This window comes from Pelodiscus sinensis, chromosome 5 (genome assembly GCF_052426305.1).
Source record: "Pelodiscus sinensis isolate ZL-2025 chromosome 5, ASM5242630v1, whole genome shotgun sequence".
NCBI classification, from domain to species: domain Eukaryota; kingdom Metazoa; phylum Chordata; order Testudines; family Trionychidae; genus Pelodiscus; species Pelodiscus sinensis.
Genome location: NC_143056.1, coordinates 32,499,405 through 32,524,011, shown reverse-complemented (window position 1 = coordinate 32,524,011; position 24,607 = coordinate 32,499,405).

Below are 24,607 nucleotides of genomic sequence, written 5' to 3'. Positions count from 1 at the left end.
TTTCTTTCTTCCTTCCTTCCTTCCTTCCTTCCCTCCCTCCCTGGGATTTAGTATCCTGCCTCTGCTTAGCAAATGAGGTTCGGGTTAGGTTGAACCTCCTCAATCAGGGCATGCTAAGCACAGTTCTGCTGCCCCTTACTCATACAATTAAGGATAACATTTAATTACCCCCCCTTCCAATTACTAGTGATTTGTAACCCAACATCAGCCAAAGTCGATCATTTTGGCAAAGCAGCTCCATCTGTTACACAGTTAGGCGGAGTAGGTGTGTCTGCAAACACGGTCTGCTCCTGAAATCTTTTCCCTTGCTCATCTTCCCTTAGATGCCAGGGAAGAGCTCGTTCGAACCCTGCTTACACATATATGCACAACTGGCTGGGGAGACAGTTATTGATAGAGGGCTAATATGATATCCTTGCTCTTAGAAAAATTCAGAGGAGGTGGATGAAAAATCAGGGAGGCTACTCTTGCAAATTATGAACCAGTCATCTGCGGAATAGGGAGGGGTTTGTGGCTCTGCAAAGCTGCAGGCATTTAGGCCTCCTAGTTGTGTGGTTTCACAGTACCTACAAATACTAGAATTGTTCTGCAATGAAAATGGTTCCTTTGCACGGTTCAGATGCTATACTTGCATGGGCTAAGTCCCTGTGCTTGCACAGTGCTTAACCTCACATTCCAGCTGTATTTACAGAGCCATAATGACAGGGTATCCATGGGATCCAGATGATGACGTTGGAGCAGCTACACCTCAGAACAACGCCTTCTCAATACATGAACAGAATGAATTGTCTGACTCTCTGAGACACTTCAAGGCAAAGTACTGACCATATTTTTCTCTAAACTGAAAACAACACCAGGCAACTGGCCTGAGCCTCCTGGCATTGTTGCTCACCTGAACCCCACTTGTGTGGGACTGACAGCTCGAGCCTCATCATATGGAGCTGGGTTCACAGCCCAAACATTGCTCTATGCTCACCTAAAGCAAGAGCAAATGGGGAAAATGTCTGGGTTTGCCAAAACATCTGGGACAATGTTTAGAAAAGGGACTGTTCTGCCAAAATGGGGCACACAGTTACCTACCTAAATACTCAGCAATAATTCTGCTCTGTCATTGTTTCATCCATCATGGCTAGATTATTTCCTTGATAAATGTTCCTATCAACCCACACCACACACATCTGAGAATAAATCAATGGGAATGCATCAAAGAGTGGCCTACACAGCGGCAGAAAACCAATGAAATTGCAGCTTCATCAGAGAGGCAATTCTGCAAATCTGTATAGCGCTTTTATCTGACAAGTGTAATAATGCTAATGTTGAATATGAAATCTTCTAAGTTTCCACGAGCAGACTACGCAATTGTTAATCTCATTTGTATTGGAGATTGAAATATGGGTATCCTGATTATTTGTGGGCCTTTGATCTAATATTCTTAGTCATATCTGTAATTACATGTCCAAACAGTTCTTAACTGGCAGAGGGATCTATGAAATATGCATTTGCTTGTGTTAGACTAGACTAGACTGCTTTAGAGACACCTACTTCTTATTTGACTTCAATGATGTAAAACAACTCTAGCAGATTGTTCAATCAAGAATTGGGGAGAAAATGGCAAAAAATGTAATTTGCCAATACTGTCATTCACTGTACAAACTCATTCAGCTAATGGTGGTACGTATACGAATCCCGATGGCAAAAACAAATCAGACACTTCCAGTTACCATGGGGTAATCATTATGTTTTGTTAGTGAGGTTGATTCAGTGCCTTACAAGGCCATGTTTGACATTAGCCTCTTTAACTTCCATATATTTTTAAAAAGGCATTTTTAGCAGTTGTTATTTGGGTCTCCAGCTCTAGAGAGGAGTCCTAGAGGATCTCTACGCTCTGAAATATTCTGATAATGAACATACACCTGAACCACACTACATTATCTACAGCCGGTCACTTAGCTACCACAAAATATGCTCCTGAGGAGAATGCCCTGGAACACACTTTAACACACTCAAAATCACCTTCTCCAAATGAGGACACTCCATCAGAGAAGTAGATCACATCATGAAATGGACCATCCAAATATCCTGAGAAAACCCACTAAAACACAGAAATAAACCCCCCACCAACTGCAAACTGCTAGTTTTTACCCACCACCTCACACTGGAACCCATATGGGGTATTATCAAACAACTACATCCCATACTCAATGGAGACCACATCATCAAATAAATCTTTCCTGACCTCCCTCTTCTGGCCTTTAAATAAAACCCAACCTCTCTACACTCATAATCAGAAGCAAGTGCCCACAGACCTGGATCTACCAACTCAAAGAGGCACCAGACCAGAAAAGTAGATACAAAACCTGCAGAAATATCCCCACTGCTACTATGATCAACACCCCCACAACACACCTTTCAAGATCCTACACATGCCTATCGCAATGTGTGGTGTACCTCATTCAATGCACAAAATGCCCCAATAAAAACTATGTGAATGAAACCAGACAATCACTACCCTTTCAAATGAACTCCCACAGTAAGATCATAAAATACAAAGACATCTGGAGTGAACACTTTTCACAAAGTGATCACTCTATATACAACTTAGCCATTCTCATCCTCAAAGGAAACTTGCACAACACTTTCAAACGATGACCCTGGGAGCTTGAATTCATAACTTTGCTAGACACAAAAAATAAGGTTATTAATACAGTCATAGGATTCGTGGCTTAGTACAGCAGTCCGTAACCTAATAACCCCTTCCTCTTTGAGAATGGTCCCTTAGAACATGTGGTAACTGCTTATGCTAAACTAGCTGTTTTGTTTGATCTTGTATTTAGCTGTGACACTCTGAATAACTTTCTCAGACCTGAAGAACAGCTCTGTATAGGTTGAAAGCTTGTCTCTCTTACCAACAGAAGTTAGTCCAGTAAGAGATATTACCTTACCCACCTTGTCTCTGTAGGAGCATGGCTATACTAGCGAGGTGATAGATCCTCTGGGGGCTGATCTTCTAGCATTTGATTTAGCATGTTTAATGTAGACCAATAAATTGAACGCTTCGGGCAGCTCCTGGTGGCATCTGGTACTCCTCGTTCTGTGAGGAGCATGGAAAGCCAATGGGAGCGTGTGCGCCTTGTAACCTCCCACTGTGTGGATGCAAGCACGGTTCAGCTTAATGTAAGCCAACTCCAGCTGGAGTTGCTTATCTTTAACTGACCTGCCTGGTCTATTGTAGACCAGGCCTACACTAGACCAGGCCTAATGGGGCAAACAGATCTTTTCTTTTCAGAGTTTTGGTTTGTCCTTCACCATGTTTACCTTTTCCCATCAGCATTTCTTCCTTGTTGTCCAAATTTGATTTCTTAGCTGTTCTTTGTCCAAGTACTTGTCTCACTGGGTATAATTTAGATATGATGGCTGCTGTGAAATGCTTGTTATATACATAGCAATGGTATTTAAGAGCAGAATGTCTTACTGTTTCCATCAGTAGATTGATGTAAATGTTGAGTCATATGTGGGAGTGAATGTAGGCTTGTGAACTCCACAGTTGAAGACTCTGTTGACAGTGACCCTTTGAATCAGAGAGGAAAGAGCTGAACCATCTTTGAGCTCCATTGCTCAAAGTTCCTGGGTCTCTGGGATGATCAAGTAGTGCTATGATGGTATCACCAGGGAGCACTTCTGCATAGTTTTCACAGGTCATTTTCATCATGTATGCAAAATGTTCAGTCCTGGGTAGGCAAGTTGTTCTGCTCTATTTTTGTTATATTGTTCTGTTCATAAAGAGGGAGTTGATTGAGCAGTAGAAGAGTTTGCTCTCTGTCTTTAGTCTCCGATTAGAGTAATTCTTGAAGTATTATTGGACCTAACCAAGTGAGTTATAAGATCAAGAACACATATTCCTGCGCATCCAGAAATATAATTTATGCTATCATGTGCCGAAAGTGTCCGTCTGCTATGTACATTGGACAAACATCTCAGACACTTCGCCAAAGGATTAATGTCCACAAAACAGTTATCAGACAAGATCACAAAGAAAAAACAGTTTCTTGCCATTTTAACCAGAAAGGACACTCTCTCAATGACTTAACCACCTGCATTCTGCTACAAAGACCTTTTACATCTGCACTTGAAAGGGAATCCTCTGAACTGTCATTCATGTTAAAATTCGACACTCTCCGGGAAGGAATGAACAAATGCTCAAACTATCATACCCATTACCAAGATAGCTTCCCCAATTATCATCTCTAATACCATTAACTCACAGACATCCCACTCTCCCCACCTCTAATATCATCAATTCACAGACACTTACCTTCCTTCCTTCCCCCCCCTCCCCCGCATCCCCCTCCTGTTCTGAAATGTGATTTGTCCTTTTCATATGTGTTCATTTTTTTTAATTTTATTCTTTGGTATATATGGTTGTGACTATTTTCTTCCACTATTTGATCTGAGGAAGTGGGTCTGGCCCATGAAAGCTCATCATCTAATAAACCATCTTGTTAGTCTTTAAAGTGCTACATTGTCCTGCATTTTGCTTCAGCTACCCCAGACTAACACGGCTACATTTCTATCACTATTCTTGAAGCAGAGTTACTCTATGGGATTTGGACACTGGTATTTAACTGAAATTCTTAAAAAAAGAGACTGCCCCGCATTCTGTTGGATCCCCTTTGTTTTAAAGCCAGTGTATGTGTATAAAGAGAACAATTTATATTTATACTACACACAGTTCTCCTCTGCTGGGAAGCTGATTGGCCAGGCTTTGTTCATCAGCTACTGCTCAGCAAAGGGATGATGTCAGAACAGAGTACTGGTGTAGATATAAAGGGAAATAGTGATATCATACGGTCAACACTTGCAGAGAGAACCAGAATAATGCATATGGATGCTACCTCTCATTCATAACCCTAGCAGAGGAGAATGTTCCCCGGGGTCACTTCTATACCATATCCCACTCTGAACACAGAGTGGAAATGGTAAAATGTTGGTGGAAGTCAGGAACAATTGGAGATGGCTCGTTGCTATATTCCAAATAGCCTTGCTTGGCAATAGGATGATGATAGTGTCCTTTAAGTATCACAATGTTAACCTGAAGATGTTTCCAATTTTAAAGTAATTACTATAATCTGGGCTGAGAGGCCAAAGGCCTTGAACTTTATTGAGCCAATAGTGTGGCTGTTATCCAGGCAATGGGACAAACCCTCTAGTCATTATTAGTACACTGACACTGTTAATTAACTTCACAATTTACACAAAAGAGAAGAATGAGCTAGAACACACAAAGTAAGCTGGCATGTTGCTGAAACTCGCTAGGTCCCTCTTGACCCAATCCTCCATCCCATCCTCCCATTTACTGTGCAAGTCAGCAAAGCTCTTCTTCCTGGAATGTCAGCAGAATTTTTTTGATTGGGATCAGGATGTGTATCTTTTAAAGTGTACAGATCATGTAACTAGGCCCTGAAATAGTCAATTTTTATGGCAAGTGTCAGAAATTGTTGATTTCAACATACACTCATAAACCAAACCAAAAAAAAAAAACCGTGCTAATCTAAATTTATAGATAGACAAAACAAAATGCTGCTTGAGAGCTTAGAGTTTCATTTAAGGATATTTACAATGTATATTTGGATGTGTGATGCTGATAAAAATTAATAAACATGACAACACAAGTTTAACTTTGACTTTCAATGTTTTCCGTTATTAAATGATCATAGCCTGATACTCCCATATTTTCCCACAAATATGAAAATTTAAATTGATCGAAATAAAAAATGCTTAAAAATAAACACACATATTTTCAAAATTATAATAAGAATCAAATTCTGCCCAGTCTAAGCATAACTGCCTGTATCACAATGATACTGGGAATGAGACCTTTCTGGCTTGTGTGGAGATGGCGGGAGAAGAGAAAAGAGTTAGATTTCTTTTTATTAAATAATTTCCATGTTATTGGTCTGATACCCCTGTGTTCTTTGCTTTTTATTATTTCTTCTTAAAGTATTTCTGCTTCAGGTAAGAATCCAAGGCAACATTTGTATTCAGAGTAGAGAGATCATAAAAGACAACCAAAGTAGAGAGATTTATGTATTCACAGGACATTTCTTAAGAAATAACTGTACAGTGGTTATAAAATGTCTGGGCAAAACTGGATAATTAGCACTTTCAGTCACTATACAGAGATTCATGTGATTTACAGTTATCCAGAAATAGCTGTGTTCTGATGTTGCAGATCAGACACCCGCAGATATCAGAATGCCATAAAATGCATCAAGGTGGGAAAACTCTGCCGTTATGCATCATGAACTGTGCAGCATCCCTGCATTCTCTTGAGCTAAGAGAACTCCCATTTCTGTATAACAACAATGTTCTCTTTCATCTCTATAAAATACATTGTTGGTAATTCTACTTTCAAATATTACATACTAGAAGATTTACCAGCCATTGCTTGGGTCCTTAACTCAATTAATTTTTGTTTTCCTTCATTTACATCATTGCTTTGTGGTGGGGCTGGGAATGAGGGGTTCAGCTGAGGAGAGAGGACTACCCCAGCCCTCTCTTATGGCAGCAGCTTGGGACTAGGTCAGAAACGCCTCTCTAGTGCCGCTGTAGCTCCAGTGGGCACAGCCAGGAGAGAGGTGCATGTCCCCCAGCTGGAGGAGGTCCAGGTTCATCTTCTGCCTCTGCCTCCTAGCCAGAGTGAGGAATACAGGAAAATGTTCACTTTCCCCTCACCCCCTGATAAAGGGAAACAGCCAGCAATGTCTCTGTATGCATCAGGAGCGGGGGGGAGGTGGGTTCAGTCCCCCTCCATAAAAAGTGCCTGGGGGGTGGGAGGCTTGGTTTGGGGCTAGGACAGTTCTAGATGAAAGTGGGGTAGCCCTTTCACCTGCTTGGTGATTCTGTCTCCTTTCGTATGGGTTTGAGAAACAATCCCATTCCAGGCACATCCCATTTTCCTGGCACAATCAAACCCTTACTTTGCTTTAAGTTACAATAAGAAGAAACTGTAGACCTAGCTCTTACCATTTAGGAGAAGTTCTTGAATAGACAGACAGATGGAGAGAGAGACAGACCAACTCTCTCAAACGTACAGTAGACTAGCACATTGACCCGACATTGCTTGGGTCCTTGAAGAGTGACTGAGGGCAGGGGAATGGGGGTGTGGAGAGTGCAGGAGTTGGGGTCTGGGGTTGGGTGGGGGGGTACCCAGGAGTGGTTGGTGCTGTGCTGCGTGGCCAGCAGCTGCTCCCCAGGGCAGACTAGGACAGAAGGAGGCCATGCTGCTCAGCTGGTGGCTGCTCCCCAGAGCTGGCATGCTTGCTGCTTCCCCCCCACCCCACAGTCATTTTGGAATATAACTGACACTGCTATCAGACCTTTCCCTTTCCATTTGATGAGAAACAATTGGACTCCACACACATTCCATTATCCTGGCACAACCAAACCCTGACCTTGCTTTCAGTTTTGAGAAGAGGAGGCTGCATATCAATGTTGGTGGTCCTAGCTCTTTCCACTTAAGAGTTCTTGAACAGACTGACAGACACTCTAAAATATATAGTAGATAGGGCCCTACTAAATTCACAATCTCAAGAATTCTTCAGAATAAAGAAATGCCAGCAAAGTAGGTATTTTGCAGAAGCAAGTATTGGAGCTGAAAGCAATCTATACGTACTATTGTGTAAACATCACACACTCCCCTGAAAGACAGAGATGGAAAATACCTATTGGATAATCTATCCTACCCCACTGCCAATGTAGGACTGTACTTTACAGTTTATGTTTTATTACTTTGCTCATTGTAATTTTAAATATTTCCAGAGTTGTGGGAAAACCTCACATTCTTATATTTCACACATTCTAGATTTTTTTCCTGAACATTAAAACTGTGTTCCTTTCCTTGCCTTCAACAGATTATTCATAATTATACTTCCTTGTATCAGTCAAAATAATCTTTCTCCCACCTTAGTGTTTATCCCTTTTGAATATTTGTGAACTGTTATCCTGTTCCTCCCCTCAATACCACATATATACTCAATTAGACACACCACTTAGCTAAGCTCCTTCTCTTGATTCCATCCCATTATTGTTTGTTCTTCCAAGCAAAATGCTTCCCTTCCTCATTGGTGTTTGCACTTCATCAAATCTCCTTAGTCATTGTTTAGTCCTACTCTGCCATGTATCTAGGACAGCACTAGAATGTCCTACATTTTCTAATTGTCTCTCACTTATTTCTCTGTGCAGCTGCGTCCTTTTTGGCTCAGGTTTTATTGCTTGCTATATTGATGTGTAACATCCAAACCTAATGTTTTTAACCAGTAAAAGCACAACAGAATAATAAGCAAGCAATAATTACAAAATACAGGCCAATCTAAGGCTATACTAGATATATGGCTAAGTGAGAGACACCATGGAATGCAAAGACATATCTGTTCAAGGAGGGAAGGACTAGACACATACAAATATATCTGCTGGCAAGCTCAGCCCTGGAATTCTTTTAAAACGATAATAGTAGTGCATTTCTCTTCCAACCATTTGGTGAATTTTTAGTGGTAACCATAAAATCAGAAAAGTGCCCCCACTCCACCTATAAACATGTCAGATGTTATTAAATCCATCTCTCTGCCAATGCAAGATTTTTCCTTGTAATATGTTTTATACAGTGTACTTTAAAGAATACTAAGTAAGGGATTTCAACCTGTTGCTTTAGAAGACTGTTCCTCGGCCTGATAATTCTCACTGTCAGGATATGTTTTCTAATATCTTGCTTATATTTTTCTTCTTAAACGTCATCCCAGAATTTATAGTTTTAACCCCAAATTCTACTCATTGTAATACAATGCCTTCAAATATTTACCACACAAATACACACACACCCTATATATGTTGAACTCTGTTAATCTTTCCTCCTATATCATTTCTTCTAGGAGAGTGGTTCTCAACCTATGGCCTGCAGGCCACATGCAGCCCAATTAGCACATAGCTGTGGCTCAGCTGTGTGCTAAAAAATTTCAAAATTTGCCACTTTGTTCTGACAAGGAGGGAAGATGGCGGAAGGGGCGGCCTCATCTGGTAGTCTGCAGGAGTGCTACATGGAGGCAGGTGGTTGGAGGGTGAGTCTCTGGGTCAGTTTGTGTAGGGAGGGGGAGGGGGCACTGAAAACCAGGGGGCTTTGGGGTGCCAGGTTTTTGGTGGGGCTCTACATCTAAGGTCTGGGCTCCTGGCCGGCACCCAGTGCTCAACTTCTGGCCTGATGCAGGGGTCCTGACTGCTTGGCTGTGCATCACAGGGTCCCAGTCTGGCTGCCTGTCTCTCCACAGCAGAGTTTGCCAGTTGGTTGTCCACCCCCACACAGCGAGGTCCTGCTCAGTCCCACATTACACTGCAGGATCCTGGTCCAACTACCTAACTCCAGACTGTGGTGGTGTCTGACTGCCTGATGTTGTGCCGCAGGATCCTTGATGGGAGAGGATTGTTAGGCTGAGTCATCAAATTAATTTTACTTTTTTGTTTTGGCTCCAACGCTAATTTGGAGCCAACCCTCCAGAAGTTAAAGATTTATCAAAGGCAACTTAATTAAGTCTGGCATTCACAACCAGACCAACAGATTGTGTTTAACATCCCATTTCAGCTGAAAGTTTTCTAGTTTGCATTAAGTTTGCAGATGATTCCAAACTGGGTGGGGTTGCAACTTCTTTGGAGGATAGGGACATAATTCAAAATGACCTTAGCAAGTTAGAGAAATGGTCAGAGGTAAACAGGATGAGGTTTAATAAAGAGAAATGCAAAGTGCTCCACTTAGGAAGGAACAATCAGTTCCATACATACAAGATGGGAAGCGACTGTCTAGGAAGGAGCATGGCGGAAAGGGATCGAGGAATAACGGGGCTGCCGACAAAGGGCTTTGATGTCGGCAGGGGAGCGTCCAGACTAGCGCGCGAGCCGACAAACAGCTGATCAGCTGTTTGTCGGCTCAGCGCGGCAGCCATGTAAATGTAAATGAAGCCGCGATCATTTAAATCGCTGCTTCATTTGCCTTTGCCTATGTGTCTAATCTACATGCCTCTGCCGACAGAGGCATGTAGTCTAGACACAGCCTAAGAAGCAATCTCCATGGGCATACAGGGGTACTCTCTACATACCCTCCCCATCCCCAAATTCGTTCCACTGCATTCAGGGTCTTCTGAACCCATATTTGGATTGGAAGATTTTACATCTGCCACAAGCTGTATCCTTAGTTTATGTGGTGCATTGAAAACTGTTAAAATGACAAGATCATGCTTTAAATTGTATGGGTTTCCTCGTCCTGTTTGTAGGAAAGTGGGTTCAGAGGAAAGCTGTGTGATCAGTATCCTCATTGGGCTGTGTGCACTGAGCCAGCCTCTTTGCCACAAATAGCCTCTTATTTTCATCTCTCTGTTGTTGGTCATCATGTGTTAGTGTTCTGAATTCTAAGAAATAAAGTAGTGTTACATTCCCCCCAAACTTCTCTCTGTGGATATTGAGAACGTAACACTAAGTGCTGCCACTTTCATAGAATCTAAGAATCTCAGAATCACAGAATACCATAATTGGAAGGGACCTCAAGAGGTTATCAAGTCCAGTATCCTGCCCTCATGGCAGGACCTAGTACAATCTAGATCATCCCTCATATCAGGCTGGATAGACATCTCTTAACTATCTCCAGTTTTGGAGATTCCACAACTTCCTACACTGGAGATATTTACAATAGGACTTGTATCCTTCATTTTTAACTTAGTGAAAGCGAACGGTATACATATGGGAGACACAAAGCACAGCACTCTCTAAATAGCTGAAAAAACTGCCATACAAATTATTATGAGTGACTAGATGATGACTGATTTGACTAATTTAACAGATTCAATTTGCATTATTAACAGTAAACATAATTATACAGGTATGTCAACTATACTGTCAGATAGCACTGCAATTAGAGGCTGATTAAACAGGCCATGCACTATGAAACTGAAGCCACGTTTATTCAGTAGCAGATGTGAACATGGCAATATGCTTATGCAGAATTAGATTATAATGTCACACAGGAGTAATTATATTACAGCCAACAGTTTAACGCAAAACCCTAGTACTTCAGCAAGGAGGAATTAAAAGCAACACATCTTCAGCCTAATTACACAGGAAAGATTGTCAAGCCAGCAAGTCAAGGCATATTAGAGAAGATGAGATTTTTCTATTTGCTGATTGAGTCTGCTTCAGAGACTCCCATGCTGCTCTATTTTTACTATGCTCCTTATTTACCCTCCCCTGGTTGACTTATCAGCCTCCCCATGTGTTTGCACTTAAGTCATTTTGTTCAGTATGGTAGGGTCAGCCTCTCATTCCACTGACTTCATTGGTTCCACTGCGTTCCAGGCCTTCTACAGACCCATCTGATTAGGCAGGAATAGACCCATGCACTCCTTCTTCTTAAATCTCCTCCTTAAAGTCACTTTCTTCTAGTGAATCCTTCCCAGGCAGGGCCAAGTTTTGACATTCTGAGGCCCTAAAGTATGTAAAATATTAGTAGCCTCATGCTATAACAAAATGAGTGTATTTTCAGAGAATGGACATTGAATATATAAACATGAAAACAGTATGTTCTTACAAGAAAACAAGAGAGGATATATACTCCACTTGACCTAAGGCCATAAGACTTGCAAACTCAATCATGTGAAGCATGGATAGCACATGAAGCAGAAACACACTAACACCTCGGATAAAGAAGGAAAACAGGAGTGAAGGCACTATATGACTGAGTGCACTGGACTGTAAACAAAAGATGGTGGCCTTCCAGCTGTTACCAGCTAAGGGTGTGTGTGTGTGTGCCATACATAGTGTCACTCCTAGCTCAAGTCCCATATGAGTGCAGGTTGTACCTCCCTTAACCAGGACTATGTAATATGGTAACATCCATTGTCCAACAGGATCAGGGATGTTTCTGCACCACAGAGTCCAGATATAAGGTCAGGCCACAGGGCAGGAGCGGGGGAGGAGGGGTGTGACTTAGCCAGGAGCCCCATGTTGAGGGAGGGGGGTGCAGCAGGGAGTTCTGGCCCCTGCTGCCAGGCGGTAGAGGGGGGACAGCAGTGGCTGCAGAGTCCTAGCAACTGTGGAGCCTCAGTCCCAGCAGCCACAGAGTCCTAGCAGCCCTGGAGCTCCAGCCTGGGGAGCCAGGGCCAGGCAGGTAGCAGTGGGGCTTGGCTGGAGTCCTAGCCAGGGGCAGCACAGGCCACGTTGGGAGGGACTTCCCCTTGTTCAGCGAGTCCCCTTGTTTGGGATCAGTCAGGGAGGTACAACCTGTATGAACATGGCAGGATTGCTTTATTTGGCTGCCATCTCTGACTTTTTCCTGATTTTATTGGCAGTGAGATTAATTATTGATTTAAATAAGTTATAAAGGCACAGTCAGAATGTTACCAGTAGCAGCTGGCGAACAAAACACTGTCTTGGGAGACTGATAATAAACACTAATTTTATCAGTGCAATTATTATCTTTTTCTCAGCCCAGGCCTCCTTCCTATCAATAATGAAAATTAGAGAAAGGTAAAGATAGGATAAGAATATTTGTGTAGCCAGATGTGTATATTTTTGTCATATTTGAATGAAAATATCTATATTTAGAGAGAATCGACCTATTTTGATAAAATTTGAAATGAAGTCAGTTTTTCGGTTTTAGGGTATGTGTACACAGCAGCATTATTTTGGGATAACTAACATTATTTAACTGCGCATCTACAGAGCAAACCATTTCAAAATAATGTTAAGCTGGAGAATTCTTACTCTGACCCCTGTAACCTTCATTTCAGGAGGAGTAAGAAAAGTCGAAGGAAGAGTGTTCTTCCTTCGACTTCCTGTTGTGTAGACCGCGCCAAAACAGAATTAAACTATTTCGACTTCAGCTATGCAATTGACATAGCTGAAATTGTGTCTTTTAATTTGACTTTTGACCTGCAGTGTAGATGTGCCCTCATTGTGAAGCCCTAAATGGTAGCTAGTTAGTTTATGCTTTAATTCGGCACTGCTCCAAGATATTTTTCCTTGCCCAATGTCCTTTGTGCATCATCCCATAATTTAAAGTGTGTGTGTGTGTGTGTGTGTGTGTGTGTATGTGTTCTGTCTGTTTATTAATATGTAAGTTCTCTTCAGCAGGGCAAATCTCATTTTGGAGTTTTGTAAAGCATGTACGCTCACAGCACTTGATAAATAATTAATGATAACAACTCTGGCTTCTCATGGGGGAAAACATAGAAACCAGTAGCAGCTTATAATTAAATGGAGGATAGAGCACACACTCTTGGAAAACTGTGGTTTCTGTAAAAATTGCATACTCCTGACCTGGGAGGAACAATAATCAATAACATTTTTCCAGTGCATCTCTATGAGTCTTTAGAATTGCTGCTCTCTAGAGGGGAAGGAAGAAGATACATTCAGTCTCTCTCTCTTCTCTTGAGTTATTTTTGAGTCTTTTTTGTCAGCTTGATTCAGATCTCAGGAGCTAACTTAAATTTATTGGCACGTTTCTTTAGAAAATGAAGCTGTTCGGTTTGTTAAAGCCAAAACCAGGGACCCTCTTCCAAATGAAGCACTGTGTGCCAAGCTCTGAGGACTGCTGAGCATTGGCAACTTTCTCACTGATATCAGGGAAGATTCAGGTGCTTCAACATCTCTGGATTTAGCTGCCTGCCATTAGTAACTGTTAAGGGAAAAAGTGAGGAACCTGGCATTCCCACTTAGTCTTGTCAATTCATTAATCCTGTTCCGCCTCACCACCTAGATTTAATGAGATGCCACAGGTCAGGAGCATAAAACTTCCTGAGGGTCAGTCAGTCACCTGAAGGTGGTGTATGTATTAGATATAATGCAGCCTCAAACCCCCTACATAATAGGGATCTAGCAGTTACTATAGCTCTAAAGCAACTTATGAAAAGATCGACTTGCTTGTTTCCATAGCAACATAGTTCTTTGCCCACGGCTGAGGATCTACAGAGCATCCTCTTAAAGAAACACATAACCCAATATATCATGCAGAGTTTAAAAAAAGGAGAGTTCTGTGGTAAGTTCCCCCTTAGATGGGGTGTGGTTAGTTCCCCCTTAGATGGAGTGTGGATTTGACTATGATCTCAGACTGGTTTTACAGTACACTTCCGATAAGCTGGCACCTTTGGGTCCTAGGTGGTGCCGGATTATCGGATATGCTTGAGTACCAGGAGGTACTAAGGGGGCATACTCCCAACCCAATCCCCCTTCCCATCTTATACTTGGGTCCCGGAGCTGCCGGTACAGCTGCGCATCTCCCTCCAGGCGCTGGGGCACATACGCTGAGTGGCCAGCTTTTCAATGAGCTGGCCGGGATGCCGTGCGCAACCCAATTCCCCTCCCCTTCGTTCCCTTCTCCAGAACCAAACACCTCCCCTCCCTGCTGTCACCCAATTCCCTTTCTCCCCCAACCTTATGTCCGGGTCCTGAAGAAGCTGCCTGTGCTCAGCAGCCAGCTGCTAGCACGTGCAGGCTGGACGCTGTGTGCATTGGGGACCGTGAGTGGAACAGCATGGGCCGTGAGCGTGCATGCAGCTCACAGCGGCCCGGCCGTGAGAGTGGCTGACCTGAGCAGTTCCGGGTTCCAGTTGATGCCGGACTATCAGGAGTGCTGGACAACTGGATGCCAAACTATTGGAATTTTATTGTACTATGGTTTGACTCCACTGGACCACTTAGAACTTAATTTTGCCCTTACGTACATGGGTTCAATTCCTACTGAAACCACTGGGGTTGATTCTGATCTCTTTCAGTAGTATAAATGAGAATTACTCTTCCTTGAAATTACCACTTCAGTGGTTGAATATTCTGACCTACATAAACTTCTTTACCTATACAATGGGAGTACTATAAGATTTATTTAGTCAGTGTATGGTGCTTTGAAAACTTCAGATAAAAGCCCCTAAGAGATGCAAAATAGTATTATAATTATTCTGTTTAATATAATAATTTGTTCCACAATATTCTAAGAAGGCCCCATATGATCACATATTTGGGACATGAAGCATATAATTATGAACTATATCTTACTTTCCTATTCCATTTTTCATACTGAAGGATTATAAATACTTTTGTAAACTAATGGCCAAAATTTTAAAAAAAAACCTTACACTTGTTTTGAGTGCTTTAGTTTCTAGGTGTCCAACTGTAGATACCCCCTGCGTTCTGATTTCAGTGATGTTGAGCACACACAACAATACTGGTGGTCAGTTGTTGGTCAGAAGAATAAGCACATACAGAAAGTATGATGCAGAAAGTATCAAAAGTCAGGAATCCAAAAATGTAGCCAATCAAAATAGTGATTTCTTCTGACAATTTGAAGCCTATAAGAATTTATTACAAGGCCCCACCACTGAAATGCAGCTACCAGAGAGGTAGAAGAGCATATAATAACAGTTCTGTGCCTATAATAAGAAGTGAAAATAAAGATCACTTTGATCTAGTTGAATCTTTAGGTGGACAGAAAGTATTTACCCAATCTGGCATGCACATGAGAATGAACCTGCTCCTGCATTTCATCACTCCAACTTTGAACACTGTAAAAGATACCTATTTCCGCCCAAGAAATACTCTGTTTCCATTTCCTTATGAATAATCTGAATCTTCCTCCTACTGATATGTTGATTTCATTTTATTCATTGACCTATATCTCTGAGGCTATGTCTACACTACAGAGTTTTTTCAGAAAAACAGTTGTTTTTCCGAAAAAAACTTCACTTACGTCCACACTGCAATTGCATTCTTTTGAAAACAAATCAAAAGAACAGAGGGATTTTTCTGACAGTGCTAAACCTCTTTCTATGAGGAAGAAGCCTTTTTCTGAAAGAGCTCTAAAAGGCATGTATGGACGGGGAAGAGGGAGTTCTTTCAAAAGAAGAGGAGAGACGAAAAAGCACAGGTGCCCAGTGGCCACTCTGGCCATAGTAATCACAGCTTAAATGCAAGATAGTGTCCATTCAGTGTGGACGCTGTCTTTTGAAAAGCAGATCACTTTTTCTATGCGCTTTGGCAGTGTGGACACTCTCTTTCAGAAGAAGTTTTTTCCGAAGATCTCTTCCAGAAAAGCTTCTTCCGAAAGAAGCCTATAGTCTAGACATAGTCGGAACGTGTATCTACAAGAACACACAAATAACACACATTCTTTTTTCTCGAAATGATACATTTAAGATAAACTGTGACCTCTGCCATTTACATAGTGTTTTATTTTTCAAATGAATCTGCCTAGTATCCAGTAGATGCTGTCTTTAGCTATGTTTCCAATAATATATTTAATTGTGCTTTGGGCTAAACTCCCAAAGAGAGGGAAATACAAAATACCTTTTTTTTCAGTGGCTATATTATTCCACCTGAAGCAAATACTCACCTGCAGCCACACAACATGCCACAGAAACACCCAGGAACTTATCCCTGCAACAAACCTTGTTGCCAACTTTGTCCACATATATTTACAATGGACATCATCACAGGACCTAACCACATAAGCCACACAATCAGGGGCACATCCACCTGCACATTTACTAACGTGGTATAGGCCATAAAGTGACAGTAATTCCGTCTGCCATGTATTTTGGCCATACAAGACTGTCTACGCCAAAGGAAAATGGACACAATTCAGACCTCAGGAATGGAAACACACATAAACCTGTAAGGGAACATTTTAACCTCCCTGAACATTCAGTAATGGATTTGAATGTAGCCATCCTTCTACAAAAGCTTTTCAAAACCCAATTACAAAGGGAGGCAGCTGAACTGGAGTTTATTGGTAAATTCAATATTATCAATATAGGATTGAATAAGGATCTTACCTGGCTAACACACTACAAAAGCAATTTCCCTTCTCTTAATATTCACATCCCCACATCAATTGCTGTGAATGGGCCACATCCACCCTGACTTGATTAGTCTCATTAACATAAGTAACTTCTTTCTTATAAATACCCCTTCATTTGTTACTTCCACTCCAATTCATCTCATGAAGTGGGGTTTGCTCGCGAAAGTTTATACCCTAATAAATCTGTTAGGGCACATGTACACATCAGGGCTAAAGCTGAGATAAGCTATACAACTTGAGCTGCGTACGTCAATTGCATAACTTAAGTCGATATAGCTTATTTCAGCTTTTGGTGCTTTCTACACAGCAGGAAACCCAAGAAAGAGCACTCTTCCTCTGACTTCCCTTCATCTTTGTACAATGAGGGCTGCAGGAGTCAGAGTAAGAAGTCCTCCAGCTCGACATTATTTCACCATTATGTCGAAATAAATGTTTGTAGTGTAGATGCGGACTTTGTTATTACGGAATACTGTCAGTTATTCTGAAATAACGCTGCTGTGTAGATAGTTTCTACGGTGCCACTAAACTTCTCATTGTTTTTATATTTTGTAAGGATTTTACCAGCTAACCTCAAGTGTGTTTAATTGAAAGCAAGTTATTTTTGCTTGGGGAAGTCTGTTTCAAACTATTATTCACCTTTCTTGATGTATCTCCAGATTTTGTATGTTGCTAAGGAAAGGAAAAAACACTTAGATTAATTTGTCCCAAGTGTAAGCAAGTACTATGACATTAAAATCAGTTGTTGTACTTGTCTACACCAAGATGAAATTAGTCTAGTATCTGCAGCCAAAGATAATATGGCAGAAGTTTGAATGTGGAAATTATTTAAAATAAAATCTTGGCAAACTTAAAAAAAGTTTGACTGTACTTCAGAACCGAGTACATCTACATAACAAGTGTAGACATGACGCAACAAGTTATCAAGAAGAAAAATAACTAAATGACAGCTCTTTTAGACCACTCCATAAAAGTGCACTCACACAATTAAAAAGTAGTGAGCCATATTCTATCTTCACTCGCACTTATGTGACTTGATTGACTACTGTGGCATCACACAAATGGATTGGAGGGCAGAGTTTAGCCCACAATGTATAGGCAATACCATCAAAGAAATGTGTGCAGCATTAGTACTATTTGTTACTGTGTCTGACAGGTTATGGAGATGCCCTAGGTTTAATGAAGACAGCCTGATTAATGGTTTTTCATTGCCAGCTTAGTTGTCCTCTGAGTATTCACAATGCACCAAGTTTAAGTATTTATTTGCATAATAAAGTATCTCTTCCCTGTGAGGATTCAAAAAATGTAACCCTATCTTCACAGAGATTTTTACAGTAAATACTTCGGCTCCCCAGACTGGGTTTGATGTAGCTAACCATGCATAGCAATGAATATTAATAAAATTTGCACAGTTAAGAAGTCTGTCACTTTTCTAAGTACCTATGTAAATAAAAATCTACTCTGCACATTGCTGTATTTGAGTATATAAAACTCCTAGAGCCTGGGCCACCATAAGGAATGAGGCTTAGTGCTGTAACACCTCACTTTAGACACCCAGTCACCTAATGGAATCCATAGCTCCAAGTTAGGCACCCAGACCCTTTTTATGATTCATGCCGAGAGTTAGGTGCCTAAAAACGCAATCCCCAAAAGCCAGCATACTGAGCAGGCAGCCACCTTAGCTAGCCAATGGGAAATGTCAAGAAGAGGAGTGGGGCCTAAGCTCAGACCTTCAAATGGAGTTAGGCATCTATGTCCAGATTGGCAGGAAAAGCCTGTGTTGGCTCACAAGTCACAGAGGAACGCTTTCCTGAAGCAAGGCATAGGAGGAGATAATAGCTTTCCTCTCCTTCAGCCCAGAGGTTTGCACACTATTCTGCTCTCTAAAAGACCCAGGTTCTAATCCCCTACTGCTAGATTTGGACTCATGTCTCCAGCCTTTTAATTAGGGGGTGGGATTTTCTCTTTCTCTTTCCTGTTGATGCTGTTCCACTCTGTATAAGTAGGTCGCTGGGTAAAAGAAGTGTGCAAATGACTCCAGCTCAGTGGTTAAAGCACTCATCTAGAAGTTGGGAGGTTCAAGTTAAAATCCCTGCTCCAGTGACTGCGAAAGCAGACAGGGGGCTGCAGACAGGAGAGTTTAAGAGGGACCGCAAGAGATCCTGCTACTGAACAGGCTACCGAGTGAGAGTACTCACTTTTGGTGTGAGTGAGTTTGCTCGACTGTTTGAATTTTGTTTGTTGAATTCCGATTCTGATTTCAGGTGACTGCAGCTTCAGTTTCAGCTGCTGTAGCAGTTGGGACTGAATGCCTGACCTTTTGTTCCCTTAATTCAGTGGTCCCCAACCTTTCATGGCTGCCGGGTGCCTGGGGGCGGGGCTGCTTACGCGCCGGGCATCCGGGGGCGGGGCAGCTCACACGCTGCGCTTCCGGGGGTGGGGCAACATATGCGCTGCGCACCCGGGGGGCGGGGCCGCCCATGCGCCACACGCCCGGGGCCAGCACAACACATGTGCCACGTGCTGGGGGCAGGGCCAGCCCAGATATTTCGGCGGGCGCACATACATGCCTCGGCGGGCGCCATGGCAGGCTCCGCGTTGGGGACCACTGCCTTAATTGCTCTCTTGATTGCATCTGGTCAGCCTTCCCTGTGTGACTCACGAGGGGGCAGGCCTGGCCTAGGCAAGCAAACTTTAAAAGCCAGAGGCAGAGCGACAGCAGACAGGGGGCGGAAGACAGGGTACTTTAAGAGGGAATTGACAAGAGGGAGGCCTACTATGGTCAGGAAGATCTGCCACACCTGTGCCAGCACTGCTTCTGTCTCCTCCACCTGTGCCTGTAGCCAGACAGAGCACCTGAGCATGGATGCCTCTACCCAGGTCCTGGTGTGGTTTTGCAGGGACTGTGGCTTGCAATTCCCACTTACTGATATCCAGGATGGGGAGATTATCCAATGCAAAAGGTGCCTGCTGGTAGAATCTCTCAGGCAGCAGGTGGCAGAGCTACAGGAGAAGGTGGCTAGGTTGAGGAGTACCCACATCCACGAGCAATTCCTGTACCGTGTTCATGAGGCGACAGCTGAGGTAGCTGTCCCAGTACACAGGACTGTGGACACACCACTGGTGGTGGAGGAGACAGCTCAGGGTGGACATTGGCAGCTGGTTACTTCTGGCAGCAGGTACTGCTCCACCCCTACTCCGAACCCTCCTGCCATGGTACTAGGAAACCTTTATGCTCTTCTTTATACAGGAGATAAGGAATCACCAGAGGAGGAGAAGCCTCGTACCCACAAGGCTGAGAGGTCTGCTGCCACCACTACAAATAGTAAACGTAGGGTAGTGGTGGTCAGAGACTCTCTTCTGAGGGGCCCAGAGACGCCCATCTGTTGCCCTGGCATTTCATCTCGGGAGGTATGCTGTCTGCCGGGTGCCCGTATCCAAGATATTACGGAGGCATTGTCAAGGATTATCCGGCCCTCTGACTACTACCCCCTGCTACTCATGCATGTGGGCACAAATGATACTGCGAGGTTTGACACTGAGCAGATCAAGAGTGACTACAGGGCTCTGGGAGTACGGGTGAAGGAGTTTGGAGCACAGGTGGTATTCTCTTTGATCCTTCCTGTCGAAGGTAGGGGCCCAGGCAGAGACGGGTGCATCCTGGAGGTGAATGCCTGGCTGCGAGGATGGTGTCACCAGGATGGCTTTGGCTTCCTCGACCACAGGATGCTATTCCAGGAAGGACTTCTAGGCAGAAATGGCGTTCACCTTTCGAGGAGGGGGAAGACCGTATTTAGACACAGACTGGCTAACCTAGTGAGGAGGGCTTTAAACTAGGTTCGATAGGGACAGGTAGTGATCAATGGCTCAATGTCAGGTTGGCAGTCGGTTTCTAGTGGAGTGCCCCAATTATCTGTTCTAGGACTGGTTTTGTTCAACATCTTTATTAATGACCTGGATGAGGGGATGAATTGCACCCTCAGCAAGTGCGCAGATGACACTAAGCTAGGGGGAGAGGTAGATATGCTGGAGAGCAGGGATAGGGTCCAGAATGACCAGATTAGAGAATTGGGCCACAAGAAATCTGATGAGGTTCAACAAGGACAAGTGTAGAGTCCTGCACTTGGGATGGAAGAATCCCAAACATTGCTACAGGCTGGGGACTGACTAGCTAAGTAGCAGTTCTTCAGAAAAGGACCTGGGGATTACATTGGATGAGAAGCTGGATATGAGTCAGTAGTGTGCCCTTGTAGCCAAGAGGGCTAATGGCATATTAGGGTGCATTAAGAGGAGCATTGCCAGCAAATCCAGACAAGTGATTATTCCCCTTTATTCGGCTATGGTGAGGCCACATCTGGAGTATTGTGTCCAGTTCTGGGCCCCGCACTATAGAAAGGATGTGGATGCATTGGAGAGGGTTCAGTAGAGGGTGACCAAAATGATTAGGGGGTTGGAGCGCATGACCTATGAGGAGAGACTGAAGGATTTGGGTTTTAGTCTGCAGAAGAGAAGAGTGAGTGGGTATTTGATAGCAGCCTTCAACTTCCTGAAGGGAGGTTCCAAAGACACTGGAGAAACGCTGTTCACAGTAGTGACAGATGGCAGAACAAGGAGCAATGGTCTCAAGTTACAGTGGGAGAGGTCTAAGTTCGATATTAGGAAAACCTATTTCACGAGGAGTGTGGTGAAACACTGGAATGGATTACCTAGGGAAGTGGTAGAATCTCCATCCTTAGAGGATTTTAAGTCTCAACTTGACAAAGCCCTGGCTGGGTTGATTTAGTTGAGATTGGACCTGCTTTGGGCAGGGGGCTGGACTTTATGAACTCCTGAGTTCTCTTCCAGCTCTATGATTCTAAGATTACGGGGCAACTAAGCAGGGGTTCTGAATATCTAAATTTTTTACTTAGGCACCTAAAGTGACAGTGAGGCACCTAAATCCTTTTTTAGCTCTAGCCTACAGTATTTAAAATGCAAGTCCACCAAAGAGGTAGAACAATGTTGGTGGAGGGCTTTGCTGAGTACTGTTTTGGGTAGAGGAGAATGGGGGAGAGAAGCAGAAAAAAAGAGAAAACAGGAGAACCACCCTTCACAGAAGCAGAAGGAGTAGGAAGCTCCAGCTTACTCTGAGGACAAGCATTGTACAATGACCCTGGAGAGGAGCCTAGGGAGAGAGCTTTGGGGGCATGCTGGCTGAAAGAGATGTGGTGCTGTGAGCAGGAAAACTGTCTCTGGCTTGTTTGACTCATCCTGTGTTTAGGAAAGCAGAACTTTGTACATTCTCATAAATAAACAGAATAGCATCAGAGGACTCCTGCATCAATTTCACCTCCCCAATGGAACAACTTGCAAGATTGCACAATTTTAGCTAGCTGTTTGGGTCTAAAGGGGTAGCAACTGCAGTAATAAAATAGGACTGGAGTGTTAGTCAAGTGTGTTTTAGTATCCCATAATGTGCATATTGTCTTTAGGTGGTTGGGAATCAAGACATATAATTACAGAATGGAAAGCCTATCACAGGGATGTGTGAGAGTATATTTAATGCCTCCACAACTTGTATGAATGGAGGACTTCAAATGTAAGACTATGAAATGAATGAACCTCACTCCCTTTCTTCCCAACCACACATAGAACACATTCTTGAAGGAATCCGACTCTCAAGAATTTCTAATCTATTTTAGCATGTGCTAGGCAATGGGTGTGGATTAAAAGTTATAGAATCATAGAATATAAGAACTGGAAGGGACCTTGAGAGGTTATCATGTCCAGTCCTCTGCCCGCACAGCAGGACCAAGCACCATCTAGATCATCCCTGATAGATGTCTATCCAACCTGCTCCCGGACATCTCCAGTGATGGAAACTCCACAACCTCCCCAGGCAATCCACTGTAGTGCTCAACCACCCTGATAGTCAGAAAGTTTTTCCTACGGTCCAACCCAAACCTCCGTTGCTGCAATTTAAGTCCATTTATGTCCACTTACGTATATGCTTGACTTTCAGCAGGTAAATGGTTCTAGTGCAGAAATGGGGATTACAGGTGAGAGTAACATTAAATACATAAATAAATATGTATGAAATTAAAGCTGCAGTTTAGTAGCCCTAGTCCTGCATTGTGACCTGGCTACTACTCACCAACCTACTGGCACAAAGCCACCGTATTCAACTTGGTGAATCTATTTCCTAAAGGATCTCCTCTGAGTAGAGGCATATACTACCTCATTTTATGCTACCTTATTCCTGGCAGATGGTATAGGAAGCATGTCTAGTGGACGGAAAGGCATGACTTATGTTCCCTTAGGGTATGTCTACACAGCAATAATGGCTGTTATTTCGAAATAACTTTACTAGTGTCTACACAGCCAAACCCCACCTATGTGCAGGGATGGGGACAGACTTTGCTGGGCCCTGGGCAATGTGAGGATAGGGAGGCTTGACTCTGGGCCACCTGGAAAAGGTAGGACATGGGGCAGCCAGCCCTCCTCAGTGCCACCTAGACCATGCCGTGCTTCCGCCAGCCAACCCTCAGTGTTGCCCAAACCGTGCCATGTGGAGCTCCAGTGGCAATTTAAAGGGCCTGGAGCCCTGGGCCCTTTTGAATCACTGGGCCCCAGGGCAATTACCCTTTTTGTTTCCTGCTGTTGGGGGGCCAGCCTGTGTGTCTCGGGAACAACAATTCTCCACCTCATAAACTACATACTTTCCAACTACTGCATCAAATTACTTATCCTGGAAAATGACCCCTCACTCTCACAGGCCTTGGGGGAAAGGCCAATCCTCACCTACAGACAACACCCTAACCTCAAACAAATTCTTTCCAGTAACCATGCAGCACACCTCCATTATAAGCACCCAGGAACCCACTTCTGCAATCAACCCCAATGCCAACTCTGCCCACACATCTACACAAGCAATTCCATCACTGGACCCAATCATATAAGCTACTACATCAGGGGCTCATTTAACTGCACATCCACTAATGTGATCTATGTCATCAAATGCCAGCAATGCGCCTCTGCCATGTATATTGGCCAAACTGGACAGTCTCTGCGGGAAAGAATTAATGGACACAAAGCAGATATCTGAAAATGCAACACACAAAAACCTGTTGGAGAACACTTTAACCTGTATGGGCACTCATTAATGAATCTCAAAGCCATCATGTTGTTTCAGGCCAATTCCACAAGCCAAATACACAGGGAAGCATTGGAACTTAACTTCATTTACAAGTTTGATTCCTATCATAGAGGTATGAATAAGACATTGGCTGGCTAGCACACTACCTTCCGTATCCTAATGACTTAACCAACTAAACAGAGGGCACTTAGACAAGGTGCAAATTTTTCTTATCAGCTTCTTGTAACTTGAACACTCAAATTCACTTTTTTCTCTCCCTTCCTTCCCCCCTTCCCTTATTTATTCTTGGATCTGGACTTTTAATGCTCTATTTATCCTAAGAAGTGGGTTGTACCACGAAAGCTCATGATACCATCTACATGTTTTGTTAGTCTTTAAGACGCTGCTAGACTATTTGTTGTTGTTTAAGTTTTTCCCATTACAGACTAACTCAGCTTCCCCTCTGAAGTTTTTGCATCAAATGAGACAGGGAGCGAATAGACAAGAGTCTCATTCACTTCACAGCCCTCGTTCATCCTTAAAATTTGTCCATTTTGTGTGCTGAATTTCCATTCTCTTGTCACTTCACAAGTCTGGGTAGAATTCCTTTGTAT